At 38.7% G+C, this 19,730-nt stretch overlaps 1 protein-coding gene across 2 annotated transcripts in view; it reads left to right on the top strand.

Annotated features, from left to right (window-relative positions):
- Positions 1 to 1,362: 1,362 nt before the first annotated feature.
- Positions 1,363 to 19,730, top strand: part of USP6NL (USP6 N-terminal like) — a 186,669-nt gene continuing 168,301 nt past the window's right edge. The window contains exon 1 of one of the 2 annotated variants that reach the window (XM_037065944.1): positions 1,363 to 1,447. The gene's annotated coding sequence lies outside the window, so the exon portion shown is untranslated. Of the gene's footprint in view, positions 1,448 to 1,992; positions 2,136 to 19,730 lie in introns of those variants that run through there. The other variant, XM_037065945.1, reaches the window with a different exon arrangement.

The following is a 19,730-nucleotide window of genomic DNA, read 5'->3' on the forward strand; positions in this document are numbered from 1 at the left end:
ATTTTTTGGATCAGCATCATAAAAATAAACACTAGTCTTCACAAATCTGGTTTAAATGAGTTAATCAAAGACCCAAAGGGAAGTACAAATTTATATTTTCTTAAAAGTGTACAAAGAGATCATACTTGTGAGCCAGAAGGAGCCTTAGAGACTAAGACCTAATCTTACAGACAGTTCTTAAAGTTTGCATCTTTAATATGTGACCCTCCTCTCCTATGTTGCACACAGGACCCAGTTTCTTAGTGTCAGTTTTCACCAGCTGGAAAAGCCAGATAATGACAACCATGAAGAGTTGCCAGCTTTAGTAATTCTAGTTCCTGGAATCAAGGACAGGAAGCCTTTTAGTTATTTGCACACCCTAACTTTTCTAACTTCTATTGAATAAATCATTTAACTGTCAGCTAAATACAGTGTTGGAAAGTTTACATCATTCATCTTTTTATGGCACCTCTTAATGGAACACTCTGGAGATTAAAACTCTTGACAATTTCCATGAAATTAAAACGCTGACCTAGAGAAAGATGGGACAAAAGATGAACATTTGAGAACTTTTAAGTAGTAATGGGATCTTACACAGTAGCCTATTTAAAGTAGTGCTGATTTGAACACTTAGATTAAGTTCCTGAAAAATGACAGAACTATGAATTTTGTCAAAAGCAATGTCGTTTTATTAAGCGAATGATTATCTCGTACACTTACTAACGACCAAACATTTGCTTGTTTCAAATACTCGCCCTAAGAGACAGGTACCACTGTGCCACATTAAGGTGAAGAAACTGAGGCACAGAGAAAATTCGCCTGTTGAAAGTGTGACAGGTGCTAGGTCGTCAAGGCAGAAATGAAACCCGAGGCAATCTGGCTGCAGAGACCAGGCTCCTGGTTATCACTGTTCACCTCACACTTGGTCCCAGCCATCCCTTGACCTGTCCATTGGACATCAGCTTGTCTGTCGTGTTCCTGCATTACTTCCAAAGTCTCTACTGCGTTCCAGGCGCCTTCCCTCTCTTCCTCGGCGTCCAGGGGTCAGAGTCTCAGAGTCCTGGCTTCTGGAGGAGGATGCGGTGAACCTGGGCGCGCGCCCCCGCGGGCGGCGGGAACGCGGAGCAGCGTGCCGCGGGGAAGGGGCGCCTGGGCCGCGCCAAAATGGCGGCGGCCACGGCCACCGTGGTGACGGTTGGCGGCGGCCCGTGAGGCGGGCGGGGCTGGCAGCGCGGAGGCGGGGTCCCGGGCTAGCCGCCTTGGAGGCGGGGGCCGTTTCCATAGCGGCGGCAGGAGGTGTCGCGCCGGGGAACTTCCTGGTTCCCGGGCTCGGCTACGCCGGGATCCTCTTGGAAGGGAAACAATGGGGCGGAGGGCACTGCGGTAGCTGCTGCCGCGCCGGGACCTGCTCGGCCACTGGGACTCCCCGCTCTGCCCCCTTCATTGCCGCCGCTGGGACCGTCCGGAGGTAACTTAATTTCCTCTTCTCCCACCGCCAGTAGCCGGTCGTCCACGGCGTCTCCCCGGTCCCCTCCAGGGCAGGGACTCCGACTTGGTCCCGGGGAGCTGGACGCCGCCATTCCCGGACCCGGGGGAGGTTGAGCACCCGGGAGCTGCGGGTGCTCTCTCAGCGCTCGCGGGGGCCAGGCTTCGGAACCGTGTGTGGGGCCGTCCTCGTCGTCCCTCTGGAACCTTGATTGTGGGGTTCTGAGGGTGTGATTGGCAGGTTGGCGGGCGCCGGGTGGGGAGCGCTAGGGCGCAGGGGGCGTGCAGGGCGGGTCTGCCGGGGACTGCGCAGGACGACCTGATGGCCAGAGGAGGGGGCTCCGGACGGGGGCCGGGTCGAGCAGATCCCGGGGGAGGGGAGACCGCTGCCCCTTCCCCCCCGAGCAAGTTTCGGCCCCGCGGGAGACGTGTCTCCCTGCAAGTTTCACTTGCGTCTTTCAGAGTCCAAGTGGGCAAGACTGAGGCAAACTTCGTGTTTTTAAATTAGTGCCTTCATGCTGAGGAACTTTGTTTCGACTGGAGGATGCGGTGAACAGGGGATTCGGAGAGCCTGGAAATCTGTGCGTCTTTGCAAAGTTTGAAGGATAGTTTGGAGCTAACAGCCTTGTGACGGTGTGGCGTATCCATTGCGTGAGAATGGTTGCTCGCAGGTATTTTAATTTCAGAAAATGTGAGGAGCCTCTGAATCCACTGGTGGACATTTCTGTAAATTGAAGGTTGAACTCTCTCTGCTGCCTCCCTTCCCATTTTGATCCACAGATGCTTTGGAGTCAGTAGACTTTAGCAGGAGTTAAATGAGACCTTTATGGGGCTGGGAAAGATTTTCGAATTGGCAATACCCAGTCATTGGAAATAATGTGACACAAATGGAAAGGAAAAGTGGGGACACGATCTTGGATATTTCAGTTGCCGGAACAAAGTGATTTCAGTCCTATAACCCATTTATAAAGAAAATTAAGCCTTTGGGCCCTGGCTGGCGTAGCTCAGTGGACTGAGCGCGGGCCTGCGAACCACGCGATCGCGGTTCAATTCCCAGTCAGGGCACATGCCTGGGTTGCAGGCCAGTTCCCAGCAGGGGACTCATGAGAGGCAACCATACATTGATATTTCTCTCCTCTCCTTCCCTCTAAAGATAAATAAATAAAATCTTAAAAAAAAAGAAAATTAAGTCTTTGGGATAGGTGTTTAATATTTTTTTAAAGATTTTATTTATTTATTTTTAGAGGGGAAGGGAAGGAGAGAAGGACAGAAATATCAGTGTATGGTTGCCTCTCGTGAGTCTCCTGCTGGGAACTGGCCTGCAACCCAGGCATGTGCCCTGACTGGGAATCAAACCGCGATCGTGTGGTTGGTGTTTAATATTTTGTAGCTCAGAAAATTTTGACAGAACTTTAAAGATCACCTCAGTCAAGTCCCTAATATTTTGGATCAATGGGAAGTTCTGTTAGAGAGAAATCAGAGTGGTTTATTATTTTTTTTCCTGAACTCACCTTAAGAAGAGTTAAAATTAGCCAGCATCAAATGAACAATGGTCTATTTGCTTTTATTTCTCACTCCTCAGACCCTAACATTAAGAAAAAATATTTCTGAGTTTGCTGTTCTTTTATAATAAAGTTTGCAGACATAGTCTAATTTATTACTTAAAATGGATATTAATCCTATGTTGTATTCTACATAGGCAATTGAAATGTCATAAAAATTATACTAATAAAAGTAGAAATTAACTTTTAAAAGAAAACCATAGTTTTGATTTCAAGTACAGGTATCCTGAGTTAACAGAAATTCCTTTGCTGATTATGTATTTAAAGAATGGAGTTGTCACAAAGGCATTCAAAGAAACATCATGTACCAAACGTTAAGTCTTGGTGTTGGTACCTCCTTACTGTTTTTAGCTAAACTGTCAGTGACTCTTGTACTCGTTTTGGTAAGAATATCCCATTACCAGTTCGAACACTGTTTTGATGTGAAGTTGCTCCTAGTAAGGACAACTGCCATTGGTTAAACAAGCCAGTAAGTAGAAGTGACAGCTTTGGCACCATCTGCTAATGGGCTGGTCATCCTTAGCATTATTGGGAGCCAAGACAACTTCCTGGCATGCAGATCCAGAGTGGGCTGGGCCTCCAGTGCTGAGAAGAGGTTGTGCTGGTCAGTCCTTGCCACAGTGTGCTCATCTATCTCAAGTTATTGTTACATTTTGTAGCCAGTGAAAATAGGTGAAAAAGAGGCCAATAAATTCAAGTTAGTGGCAAATTAAAAAAAATTGGTTACAGAGCGCTAGGAATGAAATGACAGTTTTAAGCTGCAAAAGACTTAGCAATACTAAAACTTTGGAAATTGCTACTTCAGGTAGACAGAGGCACATGATTATGTTTTGTGGCTTATGTCTGCAAATTCACTTTAACCATTCTTGTTTTAGTTCAATGTGATTTTTGGAAGGCATATTGCATTCTTAGATGTGATTTACTTATATATATAGAGACATTCATAACTTTCCCTTTTAAAAAGTGTCTCAATTTTTACAGAGGAAGTCAATACAAAGATAATATTAATTTGAAAGTATTCTGCCTTCTGGCACACTTCATTATAGTATGTGGGAGTACAGCAGGGGAATTAGTCACAATTAGATTCTCAATAGGTCTGAGCCATTTCCAGGCTATATCACTTCATGCAAATAACTTATATTTTAAGGCTTGTTATTATTATTAGTAGTAGTAAAGTTAGGGGGATCATATATTCAAATTTGTTTATTCAACAGGTATTTCTTGAGTGCCTTTTGTGTACCCCAATACCTTGCCTTTGGTGCCTGGTTTTCAGCAACAGGATGCGTAAGTCTTTTAAAGTAAAGTACAGGGAACTCTGAAACCTATAACTAGGGAACCTAACTTGATTTGGAGGTGGCAGGGCAAGCTTTGCTGAGGAAATGATTTGTAAGACCTGAAGGAGGAGGAGGTGGTAGGTGAAAAGGGGAGGTGGCTGGGTGGGACCCTTTGAGAATGAGAGAAGAGTATGTACACAGTTCCTGAAGAGACTGTTGAGAAGGTTAGATAAGAATATGTGTTTATTAGTGCCCTACTTGGCACTGAAGCAACCACTGTTAGTTGTATAGAGAAGACTCTTGGCACCATACTCTAATCATCTCATTCCATAGCCAGTAAAGAAAGGCAGTCAATCTAGGTGACTCCAACTGCACTAGACCTGGAAATGACTCTGCATACTGTGGTGTCTACTGTTATAACTCTGGCACCATTACTTGTTAGTTTCTATATCTGTAAAACTGGGATTGAATGTTAAATAGAAGAGTCTTTGATTGCTTTACAGAGATAACTATCATTCGATATCAGAGTGGTATTATACAAGGAGGGATCCCCCAAACCAGGAATTGTCTTCTGGAGGGCAGGTCCCTCATAGTACTGGCTTCTCCCACTAGGTGAGTGTTCTAGGAACCCATCTGTATCAGTGTACCAGCTGGTGTTGTGAGAGGCTGCATTCAGTTTCAGTGTATGTTTTTGAAGACTTTTCCATGTTTACTCATTTCATGATAAGCGATTTATGAGCTCACCTGCTCACACTGCATTGAGTGTTTAGTAGTTTTTGACCCCCCTAAACGGCATGAGCCCTATCTCGCACCCTCTCTATTCACCCAGTCTTGCCCCAAGTAACTTTTTTTGTTTCCCTGGATGAAAACAATCCTCAAAGGAAAACGTTTTGCTGATGTGGAAGAGATGAAGCCAAAAAAGGCAGAAGCACTAAAAGGTATCAAAATCAGTGAATTCAAAAACTCTTTTGAGCAGTGGGAAAAAGTCTCAATAGATGTATTATATCAAATGGAGAGTACTTTGAAGGTGACTGAAGTTTAAACATGTAAGAATAAATACACAGTTTTTTATAAATAAATTCCAGTTTTGGGGGGGTGGTCTCCCCTCATATACTGATATCAGTGTAATATTCTGATTTAACCATGATGGCATTTTTCTCTGGAAGAGCTTGACTACCTTATTTAAAAAATCTACTCACAAAAGCAGTACCAATTTAGGCTAAAATAAAAAAATGTTTAGTAAATGGCAGGTAGTTTCATTTGCTTCTAGGAAGATTGGGAGCGACTGGAGTTTTCATGTCTTTTGCTTAAGTGTTTTTGACTCTAGAGACATTAATTATTCTCTGATAGAGGTACACATTGCGCCTGTGTATTGCTGACATTGATGCATGTAGAAAAAGTTACAATTTTATTCTGGAACTTTTCTTTCACTGAATTAGCAAGTGAATTAAAAATGTTAGAGTAATATTTTTCATGAAATAAGTGAAAGGAGATCATTTTAAGTTTCTTAATGTATGACTTTCAGTTAGTAATATTATATAGATCACTAAAGGCAAATTAATATTTTATTATGGAATTAATGCAGTATTTATAAGCCAGTTAGCTGTCTGCACTTCTTGTTCCTGTCTTTTTTTGTTTTTGTTTTTTTTAATTTTAATGTTCATTAGCCCATCTGTGGTAAGATAAGAAAAGATAAGGTGAAATAAGATTTTGAAAAGTTAGTCACTATGGAAAAAAATTGAATAGATGAGGAGATTGAAATTTGTAAAGGTTAGGTGTATGTGTGTGTGCTAGATATTTCTGTGTATTTTGTCAAAACTTCTTATAAAATTAATGAAGTGGCATAATGACTATTGACATTAGTGTTTAAAAATTCAAAAAATCTATTTGTGGGGGATGGGTGGGGCAGGGGAGATTAATGGGGGAAATGGGGACTGATGTAATTGAACAACAATAAAAAATAAAAAATCTACTTGTTTCACCAGTTATATGTACTTGCCCTCCTTTTTCTAGCTTTGTTTTGGGTTGATTTAAAAAATATAATTATTCTCTTTCCTTTTTTTTATTAATGTGGGATTCTATTCTTTTACTATTCCTTTAGTGTTTGCCTAAGAAATTCTAATATGTATTCTTGACTTATCAAAGTGCAATATTACTTGAAACTTTCACCCTTTTTCCAAGTAATGCAAGGCCTTTAAAAACATTAAAGCCACTTTCTTTCATTACCTATTCATTGTTACCATGTTTTCAAGTGCATACATAAAAATATATATTTAACCACAAAGATGTTTTTCTGTTGTTTTATGCTGTTACTATTCAATTAGACTTTGTGTATTTTCTTTTTTATTCCTTCTTTCATTACTGACCTTTCATTCATAATAATTTTTTTCTGCCTGAAGAATACCCTTAGCATTTAAAAATATATATTTTATTGATTATGCTATTATAGTTGTCCCAGTTTCTTCCCCTTTGCCCCTCCAGCAATCCCCCTGCCCCTGATGCCCCTGTCCATGGATCATACAAATAAATTCTTTGGCTTTTCTATTACCTGTACTGTTCTTAACATCTGCCTGTACATTTTGTACCCACCAATTTGTGCTTCTTATTCGCTGAACCTTTCCCCCCATTTTCTTCCATCTCCTTCCCTATTGAGGACCCTCCATGTTATCTCCATACCTATGATTCTGTTCACGTTCTGCTTGTTTGCTTAGTTTGTCATTTGGATTCAGTTATAGATGTGAATTTATCGTCATTTAAATGTTCATCCTTTTGAGCTCCTTCTTTTTCTTACATAAGTCCCTTTAGCATTTCATATAATAATGGCTTGGTAATGATGGACTCCTTTAATTTTACCTTGTCTGGGAAGTACTTTATCTACCCTACCATTCTAAATGATAGCTTCGCTGAATAGAGTAATCTAGGTTGTAGGTCCTTGCTCTTCATCACTTGGAATATTTCTTGCCAGTCCTTTCTAGCCTGCAAAGTTTGTTTTGAGAAATCAACTGACAGTCTTATGGGAACTCCTTTGCAGGTAATTGTCTGCTTTTCCTTTGCTGTTTTTAAAATTGTCTCTTTATCTTTAACCTTTGGCATTTTAATTCTGATGTGATGTGTCTTGGTGTGGCCCTTTTGTGTCCATCTTGTTTGGGACTCTCTGTGCTTCTTGGACTTGTATGCCTATTTCCTTCACCAAATCGGGGAAGGTCTCTTTCATTATTTTTTCAAATAAGTTTTCAATTTCTTGCTCTTCCTCTTCTCCTCTGGCATCCCTATGATTTGGATGTTGAAATGTTTAAAGATGTCCCAGAGGTTTTTTTAAGAACTGTTTTATCTTCCTGCTGTTCTGATTGAATGCTTTTTCCATCATTGTGTTCCAAATCGTTGATTTGATTCTCAGCTTCATCCTCTCCACTCTTGGTTCTCTGTAGATTTTTCTTTATTTTACTTAATGCAACCTTCGTTACTGCCAGGGTCTTTTTTATGGGGTTGAAGTACCCATTTAGTTCCTGGAGCTTCCTGATAAACAGTGTTTTGAACTGTGTTCTGATAGGTTACTTATCTCCATTTTATTTAGTTCTTTTTCTGGAGTTCGGGTCTTTCATTTGGGCCATATTTTTTTGTCTCCTTATTTTAGTAGCCTTCTTGTGTTTGTTTCTGTGTATTAGGTAGAGCTGCTTTGACTCCCAGTCTTAGTGTACCTGTTAAGTTGTATGAGGTGGAACGTTAGGTAATCACCAGGGTTGAGCAACCCCTGCCACCACTCTGTGGCTCTGTATGGGGGAGAGTGTGCAGATTTGACGATGCTGTTGCCTACCCTCTGGAGTATTGTCAGGGAGGAAGCCGTCTCCCCACTCACACTTCACTTTCTCCCTGTATGCTACTGTTGCCCTTCCTGCTGATTCCCTGGTGCTAAATCCCAGAGAGGGTATGTCTGCGTGAGTCCTAAGTCCCATGCAGGACCTTTAGGAGGATGCAGTTTCTTCCTCCACCCCAACCCTCACTGGTTTTTGCAGCCAAAAGTTATGGAGACTTATCTTCCTGGTGCCAGGGCCCTGGTCCTGGGTGGTCTGGACTGGGGCTGGGATCTCTTGCTCCCAGAGTAACCCCCCTGTTTTTAATCCACCACACATGAATGTGGGACCACCTGTTCCTTTCTCTGCACCTGAGTCACTCCATGTCTCCACCCCTCTCAGTGCCTCTGTGGGTCTCCTCCCTTCCTACCTATGTGGATGAATGTGGCTTCTTTAAATCCTTTGTTGTTAGATTTTCATACAGTTCAATTTTTTGACAATACTGGGTGATAATTTGCTTTGTAGTGTAGCTGTATTTTTTGCTATAGTTGTACACAGAGGTGAGATGTGTTTACTTATGCCTTCATTTTGACCAGAAGTCCTGTTTAGTATTTTCTTTATTTTTGTCAATATTAAGGTATTAGTATTGACAAAGTTTCAGACTTTTTGTTTGTCTGATAATGTTTTTAGTTCACCTAAAGTCTTGAAAGATACATTTTGTTAGGTATAGAATTCTAGATTGGAGCTATATGCATACATATATTTGTATCTTAGTTTTCGGAGAAGAGATTATTCTCAAGTATTTGGCTTTGTTTCTATTGAGAAGCCAGCTGTAGTTTATTACCTTTTTAAAAAAGATTTTATTTATTTATTTTTGGAGAGAGAGGGAGCAAGCTAGGGAGAGAAACATCAGTGTGTGGTTGCCTCTCACATACTCCCTACTGGAGACCTGTCTCAAAACTCGGGCACGTGCCCTGACTGGGAATTGATTCAGCAACTCTTTGGTTCCCAGGCCCATGCTCAATCCACTGAGCCATACCAGTCAGGGCAGTTTATTGCTCTTTTGTTTGTAATTTGTTTCTTTGTCAGCTGTTTTAAAGATTTTCTTTTTGCCTTTTGGTTTCAGATGACTTTCTCTCTTTTTTTCCTCTTCTTTTCTCTCTTGGGGTGCATACCTTTTGATGCTGTGACTTGATGTATTTCACCAGTTTTGTATAGGTCTCACCCATCATCTCTTTGAATATTGCTTCTTCCCCATTCTCTAACTTAATTCTTCTGGGATGTCAGTTATATACACTATTGGATCTCACTGAATCCTCTATGTATTTCACCTGTCTTCTATATTTTCCATTGTTTTGTTTCATGTTTGGGGGCATATTTTCTTCTGGACTACCTTACATTTCATCCTCATCTCTGTCTATTCTGCTCTTACATGTATTCTGTGGGCTTTTATTTTGATTGTTGAATTTTTCATTCTAAAGTTTCAATTTGATTTTTAAAACTCTGCTATGCCACTTCCAACAGTTTCTAATTTTGTATCAAAATTTTAAGCTTTGCACAAATCTCTTACTCTTTACCATGAGTAAGCATGGTAACTCTATTCCAGAGTCCTTACAGGGTTTTTCCCCCCCTTTGGTCTGTTATTTCTTGAGGAGGCTCATCTCCTTATGTGCTTGCTTATCTTTGATTGTGTATTATTTATTGTATTTTAAAAATTATTTCTCAAAGTAATTATAGATTTAGGTAAGGATATTTCCATTGCTTTTTCCAGGCTCTTAGGATCACCTTTATCCAAACTGAGATTTTTTTTAGAGAGTCTGTACAAGGGGCTGGTTCAGTTTATTTCTAGATTATCCCTTCGTCTGGGATTCAGCTTTTTTGAGGTCTTATTTGAAAGCAGGAGTCGGTTTCTTGGTGGATCTTGTACTTTGATATTTTGTCTTCTTAGCCAAGTCTGCGTAAGTGCAATTTAGCCTCTCAGGTACCTCTTTTGATTAGACAAACAATTCCATAAGTAAAATGCCCTGTTCTCCATCCTGGATTTCTGTTACCTCTTGGACTGTAGCTAGTAATTCCTCATCCTGTTAGCTCTTTGTCCCCTCCTGCACCACCTTTAAAATTAAGGTATATTATGCATATAATACTTTGTATACCTCGAAGAATTTTTATAAATGTAATTAAGTGTATAATCATACCCACTTCAATATATAGGACATTTTTGTTACCCCACAGGCTCTGTCACTCTTCTTCCCAATCAATACCACCTTCCTCTCCTGTGTTAGCTAACAGTTACACAGTTTTCTGTCACTGTAGGCTAGTCTTGCGTTTTCTAGTTTTTCATCAGAACAGTACCATACAGTATGTCATATCTTGTGTCTGGCTTCTTTCATTCAAATTGTGTTTTATCAGTGAGAGTCACCTGTGTCGTTACATGTAGCTGTAGTGTTTCTTTTTAATTGCCCTGAACTCATTCTGGTTACTGTGACACCTAAAACATTGTCTCATACCTCAGTGACCTAAATGATAAAAACATTTATTTTCCCTGTAAATCTGCAGTTTGGGCAATACTTATCTCTGCTTCATTTGGTTTCAAGTAGGGCTGCTTGAGGCTGAGTCTAGTGTTTGAAGGTTTGCTGACATGTCTGGTGGTTGCTGACAACACCTGAATGTGAGCCAACAGCAGTTATGAGCCTACTCAGGTTTGAAGAGACAGGAAATGGATTCTGCCTCCTGTTGGGGGGAGGCAAGATTCTGGGAGGGTGTGTGAGGCCAGATACAATGCAGTGGCCATTATTGGAAAATACAGCTTGCCAGAGCGGTAGCCTAATGGGTGACTATATCAATTTATTTGTTCATTCCACTCTTAATAGACAGTTGGATTGTTTCCAGTTTTGGGTTATAATAAAGCTGATAGGAACATTTCTATATATGTATTTTGTTGGACATGTATACTCCCCTCTTTTGGATATATTCCTAGGAGTGAAATTATTGGGTAATAGGTGGAAAAAATATATATATACATGCTCTCTATACATAATACGCATTCATATATAGCTTCAATAATTTTTATCAAAGTTTTCCAGGTGGTTGTACCAATTTATGCCCTGTGATATTTTACTAATTTAAAAGTATACTTAATGTATATATATTTTTTGTCTAGCTTTTTATTGTCTTTAAGCAAAAGGTTAACTTATAATGCCTGGTCAATCATTGTTGGAAGTGCATGAACCTTATCTTGTTTTTTATGTAACTTTTCATGTGTTTGTGTTTTGCTTTCTTTCCCAGTTAGGTTGTGAAGTAATAGACCAATTTTTAAAATATTTATTTATTTTTAGAAAGAGGAAAAGGGAGGGAGAAAGTGAGGGAGAGAAACATTGACATGTGAGAGAAACATTGATTAGCTGCCTCTCGTACGCATCCTGACGGGACTGAACTGGCAACTCAGCCTTGTGCCCTGACCGTTACTCCAGCTGGTGACCCTTCTGTTTGCGGTATTATGCCCAACTGAATCTCACTTACTGGTCAGGGCACTAATAGACTAATTCTTAACACAGCATTTTAGAATATGTATTCAAATTACTGCTATGAGTACTTACCATTAACAGACTATCTACATTAATTACTTAAGGGAAAAAAGTTTTAAAGACTTGCTTTTTGGAGAGAGTGAGCCCCACTCTTCATCAGTTTATATTATAGTTTGTTTTTGACCCAACTTTTTATTACCACTTTGAATTCTAAGCTCCTTCTTCTGACTAGCTTGGCAAATATTTTTCTCTTACAAAATGTTTTCCTCCAAAGTTGGTGATTTACTGTCACTGATGATTGCCAAAAGAATGTCATTAAAATCTCCCCTAAAACTTAGGGTACCTTTGATTATTTCACAGTAAATAGTCATTTTGGCTTTCTTCCCATTTTTTAAAAACACAACTAACATTTTAGTGTAGCTCATTTCAGTTTACACCTGGTTATGATGGATTGATCCTGTTTATAATGCTAAGGAAGTTAGAATCTTTCTTAGTTATACAGTGAATTAAAATAAGTTTTTAGGTCATAAATCTTACAATGCTAGAAGGAGAACTTGAACATTGTGTTTCAACTCCTTTATTTTACACAATAAAAAATGGATCAGTACTAATACATGTCAAATATATAAGCTATTTAGATTAGCAAAACATTTTTTATGCATACATAATCCATGACAGTTTTGAGTGGTAGGCAGATTAGAAACTTTAGTTCTAATTTTACAGATAAACTGAGGATCAGAGAAATGATGTGACTTTATCTGAATTTCTAGGGCTGGTTAATGGCAGAGCTGGACCATTTGTATCTAGGACTACTTTTATATTGAATAATTTTTTTTTCAAGGCCTACAGTCTGTCATTAACCTGCTGAATTCCAAGTTTATTGACATCCTATATGAATTTACCTCTCTTCAACTGTATATATGTATATTTTTGGCCATAAGTTTTCTCATTTTTAATCACCACAGGGCCTTTGCATGAGCTGAAGCTCTTCTATTTCACTCTGGTTTCCCTTGGTACTTTTGTTCTGAATTGTTAGCACAGGATGATTGGAACCAGGTTTCTCTTGATTGTTGTATCTCAAGCTCCATGAGAAAGTTTTGCATTACTGTATGGCTGATTTAGTATTTCCTGAAGGGGTCAGTGGGTACAGTCTTACGTTTAGAAACCAACTAGAGATGAATTTCTTGACAATAGATCCTAGCATCTGGTCTACTTGTCTTTATGTGTCTCATGCTATGTGCTATAGGGCATATTATTATGTGTATAATAGTTGGCAGTTTGGATTTTTTAACTAACTTTTTAAAGGATATCAGGCTCCTGAAAATCAGAGATATCGTATCTTTCATTTTAGGTTTTGTCTGTAGAGCTCAGGCATTATGTAAAGTTCTGATAGGATATATCAAGAGAATTAGGCAAATGTAACATATAAACAAATTGTAAGTCACTTTTGAAAGGCCCTGCCTCTCTGGAACTGAGATAAGTAAGGACATTTGTTTTCCTAAATACTTACAAGTTGACCTGTTGATCAGTGTAAAGCTGCTGGAATTTGATAAGTTCTTCTGGAAACCTAACTTGAGTTCCACCTGTAGATGGGGTAATTAGACCTCACACTTATCTGATGCTTCATTAACATACACGTGTAAACAAACCGAGGAAACCAAACAATTTCTCACTTTTGCCCTTCTCATTCTGTGTTATTAGCAGGAAGTACTTTGTTGATTTAGTGTAATAGGATAAACAGACCTCCTTTCCCTCTAGCAGTGATAGATTTGTGCTGGGAAAATACTGCAAGCTCTGGGAATTTAGCATTCTGTTTCAAGGTGCAAAAATTACAGAAAAAACATTGTTTTTATAGAGAGCCCAAGAATTGTGAAAGTACAGTGGTGAGACCTTATATGTCAATAAATAGTGATGTTAATATTAACTAAAGTTATTTCTTTATCTGGAATGAGAATATGTTACCTGGGAATCTGCCCTGGCGTATACATTTGAACTAATAAACCGTGCAACTGAATTAAGAACGGAAGGTACTAGAATTACTGTGATGTAAGTTCCATTGAGACAGGGTCTTTGTTTTGTTCATGGTTGTGTCTTCAGAGCCTAGAACACTGCCTGACTTGGAATGTCTGCTCAGTAAATATGTATTGAATGAATAGTACATTTGTGTATTATCTGTCTTTAAGTTCAAAAACTGAACATTAATCATTTAAGTATTGGTTTATAGATTTGGGGAAATTAAATTGGTTGAGGCATCATTTCTGATTATATCTTGCTGATTGTGAGAAAGTTGCATAAAGCACATTGCAGAGCATTCATTCATCGTTAAATTTCTTTGAGGCATTTTGAAATGATGCATGATAGTCCATTACATGTAAATTAACAACAATTCATTTAGTCAATCCCTTATTATTGGACACTTAAGATGTTTATAGGGGTTTTTTTTTTTTTGCTCTCACAAATAATGCTTCAATGAAGGGAATTTTCTTAAGCTTTATCTTGGGATGGCAATTCAACAAATAGCAATTTAGCAAAACAGGATCTAGGGTTGTTTTTTTTTTTTACTAGAAAATGAACTTGGATTACACAACTGCGAAGGTGAGATTAGAAGCTTCAGTGATCGGACAGCTGAGATCAGACATCACAAATGGTACAACTCTTTGGGTAGGCCAGCTGGTTCTGCACGTGGATAATGGATAATCAGCCTTCTTTCACAGAAAGCTGTCTTGCAATTTGTAGTGGAACTGGCTATCACTTGTATTTATCTTTAGCTTTTAGAGAGTAAATGAGTCACTACAACTGTTTCTTCCTTTTAAATATGGCTTAAATTATAAGTATATTTAACTCTTTATGACATTTACGTATGTGACTTTTACTTTGATCATTTCATTTCTGAATTTCGGGGGGAAATTTTTGCTTTTTCATATTAAAATAGAAAATATTACATTTACACAAAACTATATGAAATATGTGCTACATAAGGCTTAATACAGTGATGTCCATACTCTCCCATCCCTGAGCTTAAGGAATAGAACATTGCTAGCAACTCTGGGATTACACTTCCCACTGCTCCTTCACCTTACTGCTATCCTCAGGAAACCATCAGCCTCAGCTCTGTTGCCTAGGATTCTCTTGCTTTTCTTTAAAGTTATATTATATATTGTTAATTTTACATATTTTGGAAATTTACATAAATAGCATCATTATATATGTGTGTATGTATGTATATATGTATATAGTGTATATTCACACAGTGAATAAAATACCATAGTAAAATTAAAACTTACAAATTTATTTGCATTTAAAGTTAACATTTATCTTTTGTGTTAGTCCCCTGTTGCTATGTAACAAACAACCGCTAAATTTCAGTGGTGTACCATGACAGGCATTTAATTCTAGCTCACAGGTTTGGCAGTCTCTACTGGGTTTGGCTGGGGTTGTCCAGGATTGGCCCGGATTGGCCATAAGCTGTGGGTTGAGTGCAGTTACATGCCAGGCAGGTATCTATGAATTCTGGGATGAAGAGAACATGTCTGTGCTTTTTTTGCAACTATTGATATGACTTATATCCTTCATTTTGCTTAAGTGGTGTAGCACGTTAATTGATTTGTGGATATTGAACCAACATTGCACTTCAGGAATAGTTCTCTCTTGATGATGATATACGACCTTTTTAATGTGTATGTATTGCTGGACCTGGTTTATCACATATATTAGATTATAATTTTCTTTGTTGTAATGTCTTTGTCAGGTTTTGGAATCAGGATAATGCTGACCATGTAAAATGAGCTTCCTTCCTCTTGACTTTCTAGAATTGTTTGAGAAGTTAATGCTTGGAATATTTCATAAAATTCACCTTTGACACCATCTGGTCCAGGACTTTTGTTTGTTGGGAGTGTTCTGATTACTGATGTGGTTTCATTGGTTGTAGTTGGTCTGTTCACATTTTGTTTCTTCTTGATTCAGTCTTGGAAGATTGGTATGACAACTATCTAGGAATTTATCTATTTGTTTTAAATTGTCCAATTTGTTCATAGTATTGTCTTATAATCCTTTGTTTTTCTGTGGTTAATTGTCACTTCTCTTTCATTTCTGATTTTATTTATTTGGGTCATCTGTCTTTTTTTCTTGATGAGTCTGCTTAAAGGCTTATCAAACTTGTTTATTTTTCAAAGAACTAGGTCTTGGGTTTCATTGACCTTTTTATTTATTTATTGAAATTTTTAATTGTTGTTCAGGTACAGTTTTCTGCCTTTTACTCCCATCCCAGCCCACTCCCCCAGCTCTCCCCACCTCCCTTGCATTTCTACCCCCCCTTAGTTTTTGTCCATGTGTCCTTTATACTTGTACCTGTAAAGCCTTGCCCTTTTCCCCTGAAATTCCCTCCCCTCTCCCTTCTGGTCACTGTCAGCCTGTTCTCTGTTTCAGTGTGTTTGGTTTTATTTTGCTTGTTTGTTTTGTTGTTTAGGTTCCTGTTAAAGGTGAGATCATATGATATTTGTCTTTCACCACCTGGCTTATTTCACTCAGCATGCTTTCCAGTTTCATCCATGCTGTCACAAAGGGTAGAAGCTCTTCCTTTCTCTCTGCTGCATAGAATTCCATTGTGTAAATGTACCATAGTTTTTTGATCCATTCATTTACCGACGGGCACCTAGGTTGCTTCCAGTATTTGGCTATTTTAAACTGATCTGCTGTGAACATTGGGGTGCATAGGTTTTTTGGATTGGTGTTTCAGGGTTCTTAGGGTATAATCCTAGCAGTGGAATTGCTGGGTCAAAAGGCAGGTCCGTTTTTAGTTTTCTGAGAAAATTCCATATTGTTTTCCATAGTGGTTGTACCAGTCTGCAATCCCACCAACAGTGCACTAGGTTCCCTTTTCTCCACAACCTCTCCAATAGTTGTTTGTTGCTTTGTTTATGATGACCATCCTCACAGGTGTGATTGTATCTCATTGTGGTTTTAATTCGCATCTCTCTGATGGCTAGTGATTCTGAGCATCTTTTCATGTGTCTCTGGATCCTCTGTATGTCCTCCTTAGAGAAGTTTTTGTTCAAGTCCTTTGCCCATTTTTTAATTGGGTTGCTTGTCTTAGAGTTGAGTCGTCTTCATTGATCGTTTGTATTTCCTTTAGACTATTTTGTTTATTTCTGCTCTGATCTTTTTTATTTCCCTTTTTTCTACTCATTTTGGGCTTTGTTTGTTGTTCTGTTTCTAGTTCTTTAAATGCAAAGTTAGATTGTTTATTTGAGATTTTTCTTGTTTCTTGAGGTAGGTCTATATTGCTATGAATTTCCTTCTTAGAACTGTTTTTGCTGTGTCCCATAGATTTTGAGTTGTGTTTTTATTTTTATTTGTCTCAAGGTACTTATTGATTTCTTCCTTGATCTAATTGTTAACCCATTCTTGTTTAGTAACGTGTTCTTTAATCTCCATTGTTTGAGTGTGTTTTCAGTATTTTTCTTGTAATTGATTTCTATTTTTACACCATTGTGATCAGAGAAGATACTTGGTATGATTTCAGTCTTCTTAATATTTACTGAAATTTTTTAAAAAGGTGAAAGATTTATGTGTTCTCAAGAGAAACCAGAGTATTACTGTGGAAATTTATTTGTGACCTAACATGTTTTCTGTTCTGGAAAATGTTTCATGTTTACTTGAAAAGAATGTATATTCTGCTGTGTTGGGGTGAAATACTCTGAAAATATCAATTAAGTCTATTTGGTCTAATGTGTCATTTACAACCTCTATTTCCATGTTGATTTTCTACCTGGAATATCTATCCATTAATGTCAATGGGGTTTTGAAATCTCCTACTATGACTGTGTTACTATTGATCTCACTCTTTATGTCAGTCAGTGTTTGCTTTATGTATTTAGGTTCTCCTATGTTTGGTGCATACATGTTTACCCAAGTTATATCCTCTTATTGGATTGTTTCCTTTATCATTATGTATTGTCCTTCTTTGTCTATCATTATTGCCTTTGTTTTGAAGTCTATTTTGTCTGATATAAATATTGCCATCTCTGCTTTTTTTTGTTTTCATTTGCATGAAATATCTTTTTCTATCCCTTTACTTTCAGTCTGTGTGTCTTTTGATCTGAAGTGGATCTCTTGTAAACAGCATATATATGGGTCTTATTTTCTTATCCGTTCACCCACCCTGTGTCTTTTCATTGGAGCATTTAATCCATTTACATTTAAAGTGATAGGTATGTAGTTATTCTTATGCTATTATTCAGTTTATGTTTTTCTTCTTCACCATCTGCTTCTCTTTCTTCTTCCTACTTCTTTTTCCACTCTTCTTTCTTCCTTCTTCTTCCTTCATTCTCTTCTTCCTCTTCCTCCTTTTCTTCCTCTTTTTCCCTTTCTCCTCCTACACCTCTTTTTTCCTCCTCCTCCCTTCCTCCATCTCCTCCTCCTCCATCTCCTCCTCCTCCCCCCCATTACTACTTCTCCCCCCCTTACTCCTCCTCCTTGTTTTCCTTCCCCTTTAACATTTCTTATATTACTGGTTTTTTGGTGATCAGCTCTTTTTGCTTTTCCTGTCTGGCAAGCTTTTAATCTCTACTTCGGTTTTAAATGATAGCCTTGATGAGTTACAGTAATCTTAGTTCCATGTCCTAGCTTTTCATAACTCTGAATATTTTGTGCCAGTCTCTTCTGACCTGAAAAGTTTCTGTTGAGAAATCAGCTGATAGTGTTACAAGCGCTTTCTTATAGGTAACTGTCCTTTTCTTGCTGCTTTTAAGATTCTCTTTGTCTTTCACCTTTGGTGTGGGCCTGTTTGAGTCCATCTTGTTTGAGACTCTCTGTGCTTCCTGGACTTCTGTGTTTTTCTTCCTTGCCCAGTTTAAGGAAGTCTTCAGTTATTATTTATTCAAATAGTTTCTCAATTCCTTGCTCTCTCTTCTTCTGGTACCCCTATGATATGCTTGCTGTTGTCCTAGAGATCTCTTAACCTATCCTCACTTTTTTTGTATTTTTTTTTCTGTTCTCATTGGGTGTTTCTTACTACCTTGTCTTCCAAGTCATTGATTTGATCCTCTGCTCAATATTATCTGCTGTTGACTTTTCTTTCAATTTATTCACTTCAATTATTATTTTCTTCATTTTCAACTAGTTCTTTTGTGTGGTTTCTTTATTTTTTTTATTCTTACTGTCTGTTGAAGTTATCACTGAATCCATCTATTTTTTCCTCTTGTGTTCTTTAGCATCCTTGTAACCATTGTTTTGAATTCTGTATCTGGTAGATTTCATTGAGTTCTTTTCTGGAAATTTTTTGTTCTTTTATTTTTTTTTGTCTTTTAAAAAATTTAATTATTGTTTAAATATAGCTTTCTCTCTTTTACTCCCATCCCAGCACCCTCCCCCGCCCCCGCTCCCCACCTCTGTTCTTTTATTTAATGCTGTTTCTTTGTTTCCTCAGTTTGGCTGCCTCTCTGTGTTTCTATTTATTAAGTAGATCTGCTTTTTCTCCCAGTCTTGGTTGGGTGGCCTTATGTAGTAGGTGTCATGTGGGGCCCACTGGCTCAGTCTTCCTGATTACCTGAGCTAGGTGCCACATGAATAGCTTCTGTGTGGGTTATATATGGCCTTCTATTGATTGCTGTTGGCATGCCTGTGGGTGGGGTTGCCCTTCAGGCTGGCTGGCTTTGAGGATTGACCATGACCACATTGTACAAGGGGCTGTTTGGAGGGTGACCCTACAAAGTGGAATTTGCCCCAGTGTCCTGTGACTTCCTTTTAGGTGTGCCACTTGTTTAGCTAATCTGGTATTCTGTTGTAGTCTGAAACTAGCTCCTGGTTTTGTTGATTCTGAGACCTTTTGGGAGGAACTCTGGTGCAGATCAGTGACAATGATACCTGTGACTAGTTTTGGGCTACCTATTAGGAGCAGCAAAGTGATTCATGGTTATTAGAAGCTTCTGCTGGGCCTGGATACATATGGGAGGGGCCAAGCTGGAAACAGGCTGGCACCCATCAATACTGGGCCTGCAAAAGGTCTGCAAGAGGCCCAAGGCCTCCTGTTGGCTCTCTATTAGACTAAGTTACTGGAAGGGCCTTGGCAATAAGTGAGTTTGCATGAAGCAGGTTTTTAGAGGGTCACCAGGAAGG

The sequence above is a fragment of the Sturnira hondurensis genome, unplaced genomic scaffold (assembly GCF_014824575.4).
Source record: "Sturnira hondurensis isolate 20B ecotype Veracruz unplaced genomic scaffold, ASM1482457v3 Scaffold0016284, whole genome shotgun sequence".
NCBI classification, from domain to species: domain Eukaryota; kingdom Metazoa; phylum Chordata; class Mammalia; order Chiroptera; family Phyllostomidae; genus Sturnira; species Sturnira hondurensis.